We start from the raw sequence: 5000 nt of genomic DNA on the forward strand, positions 1-5000 counted from the left end.
ATAAAACGTTACATGACCCCTTGGCGATACGAATTTTATCTTGAAGTTCTCGTACTTATAGCATCTCGCACTCGTTCGTTGCGCACGGTGAAAGTTCGCTAGTTTCCGGCTAACTTGAGAATTAGAGTTGGATGTATGTCATTGTGCCAGTCAACATCGTTCAACAAAATCGAACGGATGCGGCTGAAGAATTGTTGAAGCCAATTGCCAGGGCTTCGAATTGCAAAAAACACGCTGACGCCTTTAATTCTATACCGTCACCGCACCGAGGGCTCACGTGAGAGATAGTACTGCGCCTGCGCGAACTCAGTGTGTTGCCGCCTTTGAAAGCGGACTGAAGTCAGCACCTAATTTATTTATTTATTTTATTTTATTTATTTACTTAATTTATACACGGTAAAAAATTCATCAGGTACAATTCCAAAAAAGAGATTTGTAAAATCCTAAAATCTTAAAATCTAAAATCCTAATCCTATTATTACATTAATTTACAAAATAAGCTACCTACAGACCTGATTTCCATGAATGCCGTGTATTTAAAAATTCTGATAGAGAAGGCGTTTAAATTGATCTATGGAACTAGATTCCCTAATGTTACGATGTAAGCTGTTCCAAAGAGTTGCGCCGCTGTAACTAAAACTATTTTTCATGTAGTTTGTTCTCGGAAACGGAACAACAAGTTTATTTGCCGAATCCCTCAGAGCATAGTTTGATACATTACGCGTTACAAATTTAGACGTGAGATATTCGGGAACCAGACCATTTAAAGACTTGAAAACCATTAAAGCTTTCTGAATTTGACGTTGAGAATTTAAGTCTTTCCAGCTGAGTTTGTCAAACAAGGAATTAGCATCAGCGTCATAGCTCGATGAAGTTATCACTCGTGCAGCACGGTTCTGTAGTTTTTGTAGCTTGTTAGATAATGTTTTACCACAATTACCCCAGACTAGGCTGCAGTAATCAAAATGGGGTTGAACTAGTGAGTTGTATATACTGAGTAAAGTTGATTGAGGCACAAATGGCTTAACTCGTTTAATGGCTCCAATTGCGGAAGCAATCTTTTTACACAGTTTATCAACGTGGAGATACCATGTTAGATTTTCGTCAACATATATTCCAAGTGATTTCACTCAGGAAACTTTTTCAATTGGAACATTATCAATGGAGAGTTCAAGAGTATCAGATAGAGTGCTTAATCTTTGCCTGGATCCGATCAACATAAATTCAGTCTTTGTAGCGTTCAAAGTAAGTTTGTTAGACACAAGCCATTTGCTTAGCTTTTCAAGGTCATGAGATATACTAGACTGAATCAGATGTAAATCAGAGCCAGCATAAGTAATATGTGTATCATCAGCATACATTCTAGGAACGCTGAACGATAGACAGTTAGGCAAATCATTAATATAAATTAGAAATAAAAGAGGGCCAAGGATCGTTCCCTGTGGCACACCGCATTTAAGAGTGGTAAAATCAGAGAGACAACCGTTAACGGAGCACCGTTGTGTGCGATTCGTCAAATATGATTTAAACCAATCAAGCGATTTCCCTTGAATTCCGTACTGATTCATTTTAGTTAATGGTATCTCATGATCAACAGTGTCGAAGGCCTCTTTTAAGTCGAGGAACACTACGGCATTTACGTAGCCACGATCGATATTAAACGCCCAACTGTCAGTGGCTTCAAGAAGAGCACTAACAGTAGAGTGCAAAGACCGGAAACCGGATTGTTGTTTAGAGATGACTCCCTCGTTACTTAAGAAGTTATATAACTGATCGTACACAATCCTCTCAAACACTTTGGCGACGACTGAAATGACAGAGATAGGTCGGTAGTTGTTCAAATCAAGTGACTCGCCCTGTTTGAACAACGGAATCACTCTGGCACATTTCCAATCGTCAGGAAATATGCCAGACATCAAAGATTTATTAAACAGGTCACATAACGGACCTGAAATAATATCAGCACACACACGAATTAACTTAGCAGAGATATTGTCTAACCCAGTAGATTTAGTTTTCGACAATCGATTTAGATGAGTCAGTAAAAACAATACTACTAGTAGTTGGGCGAAAAGAGAATTTGTTGAAGTTTTCAGGAAAATTGTTTAAATAAGTAGACACTTCGTCCGAAGTAGAAGGTATTTCGCGGGCTAGTCTGGGCCCAATAGTTGAAAAATGTTCGTTAAAGGTATTGGAAATCTCGTTAGAATTACAGATAGATATATCATTTACTTTGACTTCCTTTACCAGCTGGTTGTTCTGACGACGGGACATGAGGTGATTAATAGTTTTCCAAGTCCTTCGAGAGTTTCCTTCGGATTGAATAAGACTATTATGATAATAGGATGCCTTAGTGGTTTTTACATTATTGTTGATTTTATTTCGTAATTTTCTGTAATTAGCCCAGTCATGAGGATTCTTTGTTTTCATCGCCTTCTTTTTAGCAGCATCACGACAGCGCATATCATTCTTCAAGACTGAATTAATCCAGGGTGAGTTATTCAATTTAGCACGTCTGGTTCGAATTGGAGCATGAGAATTGACAACGCGCAAAAATTTTGTTTTCCAGTTAGACCAAACCAAATTTGGATCTTCAGATTCATCGAAAGACCAGTCTTCTTGAGAGATTTCATTTCGAAAATTATCTCGATTAAAATTTCTAAAATTTCTATAAGAGATGTAAGAGTGTCCTTTAGATGATAAATCAGAAGAAAGTTTACGATAAACATAGACGAGGCTATGATCGCTGATGCCAATATTGGAGACACCGGAACAGCTTACCTTATCTGCATGATTAGTAAAAATCAAATCGATTAATGTAGATGAGGATTCAGTAACACGAGTTGGTTCATTTATTAATTGATTGAGCCCATATAAATCCGAAATCTCGAGTAAATGACGAGTGTTTGCATCAGGTGTAGAAGAGGCCAAATTACAGTTTAAGTCACCCAACAAATAGTATTCAAGGTCAAGAGAATCAACCTTGTCGATAAATAACTCATAACTTGAAAATAAATCGGTAGGGGAACAGGGAGGTCTGTACCATGTCGCTATCAGAAAAGGCCTAGAGTTCGGTTTACGAATTTGAATGATTAAATTTTCGAGATTAATTACATTTAGATCTGAGCGCACTACATAAGAATTAGAAGACTTAATATAAAAACCTACTCCTCCACCATTTCTACTTCTGTCACGACGGATAAATTCGTAGCCAGGTATATGGAGCTCGGAACTTTTTATGGATTCGTCAAGTTTTGTTTCGTTGATTGCCAGAATATCAACAGAAAACTCAGAAAGAAGGACTCTAAGTTCGCCAATATGTTTAACGAGACTGTTAATGTTCAAACAGGCCATTTTAAAACCACGCTTTGCTGGTAAAAAACTAGACGCATTGGAAAGACTCGAATTAACAGTATGTACTTCGTTTTCAACTGATTTTGGCAACGTTAGAGAAACAAGAGAATTATCATCAATATCGGCATTCATGGAATTAGGAAATCAATTACATCGTAAAAAATTTACAAAATTCTTTTGCAATAACTCGTTACCTTCCCTATTAAGGTGCAGGCCACCTTTGTTAAGTCCATTTGAGGGTGATGTTGGTATGGCTGATGAGTTTCCAATTATTTTGCGTGCAAAGTTGTTTTAGACGTTTGTTGACCGCTTTAACTGCGTCGCTGTAATCATCATTCCTAGCAATTCGGTTTCTAAAGATTGTTATTGTTGTCTGTAAAGCGATAATTCGCAAAGAATGCCTGAAAGTTCGACTAATGTTGAACCTAAGGGCAAGAAAGACAACTTAAAACGGAGAAATGCGGCTTCTACAGCCGAACATATCGAAGCGAATGTTGAAGTTGTTGATGGCGCCGTTGGCGCCAAAACTGACATACAAGAGTTGACCGCTTCGTTGAAACAAGGATTTCCCCAGATGTCTCACGATTTATCTAAGACTAAAAAGGAACTCTCCTGTTTCAACTTTAGCTTTTGATTCCTGACGGTTGCCTTTGACGGGGTTTTCTTCCGATTTTACCGACTTTTTTACATTGTTTTAAGTTTTCCTTTCTCTCATCGGTGAAAACATTAATCTTTTAATTAAATAGTCTTTATAACGAAGGCCCGTCCACACGTATCCGGACGATTGTGGGTAGTTTTTGTTTCAATTTCTGCACGTCGAGTTTCACTAGGTCTTATTATTGGCAATTTATTTCCTTTGTTGACCAGTTCTAAAAGGAATTTATTTTATCAAACGAGTTGATAAAGGTCGAATGGCCACCAAATCTTTCACGGTGGCCATTCGACCTTTATCAACTCGTTTGATAAAATAAATTTCTGTTTCAATCTCCCACCGACGCAGCACCACAGTTTCTTTAGAAACTAAAAAAATTTCAGTTCTAAAAGGGTCACCCATCTACCTATTTCTTTCTTTGCGAATATTGAAAGTGCGTGTGGCTTTCCCAAAAGAGGAAAATGCATCGATGCTGAAATCCTCCAGAAGTGCAGGAAACAATACCGGTAGAAGCCAATTTCCGATGACTTTGCGGTCCCCTCATGGCTTGGAAAACAGGAACACTTCAGCGTATTAGAACAGGAACACAACATTGATGAACAAGCTAATCGTTGGACTGTTAATTCCGTTTCCTGGTCTACCTCGAGTGTACGTGCGATCCACTATTATTTGTCGGCTTGACTGACCTGTGGAGGATTCCTCATATTTTGTAATGATCGCATTAAATCGGTGTAATGATTATGCAAGTAAAGGTGTAGAGAATCAAGTCGAAAATGTTAACAGAATTAGTCAGTAATACGGGCAGAATTTTTCGTGCAACTTGTCGCGTAACAATGTTGCTTGCAAGTTGAGATCCTTCTTGCCCAACAAATTTTCATGTTGCAAAAAGTAGACGTCGCTTTTAGTTTTTGCAACATGAAAATTTGTTGCACGAGGAGGTGGTAATACGCGCAACAAACCATCTCAACTTGCAATGCAACACAACATTGTTGCG

The 5000-nt window shown here is 38.2% G+C and overlaps 1 protein-coding gene across 1 annotated transcript in view; it reads left to right on the plus strand.

Moving 5' to 3' along the window:
- The first annotated feature begins 2075 nt into the window (after window positions 1-2075).
- LOC137976286 (gamma-crystallin D-like) overlaps window positions 2076-5000 on the plus strand; it is a 9757-nt gene continuing 6832 nt past the window's right edge. Inside the window, exon 1 of the mRNA XM_068823586.1 lies at window positions 2076-2492. The gene's annotated coding sequence lies outside the window, so the exon portion shown is untranslated. The remainder of the gene's footprint in view (window positions 2493-5000) is intronic.

This window comes from Montipora foliosa, chromosome 11 (genome assembly GCF_036669935.1).
Source record: "Montipora foliosa isolate CH-2021 chromosome 11, ASM3666993v2, whole genome shotgun sequence".
In the NCBI taxonomy this organism is placed as follows: Eukaryota; Metazoa; Cnidaria; class Anthozoa; order Scleractinia; family Acroporidae; genus Montipora; species Montipora foliosa.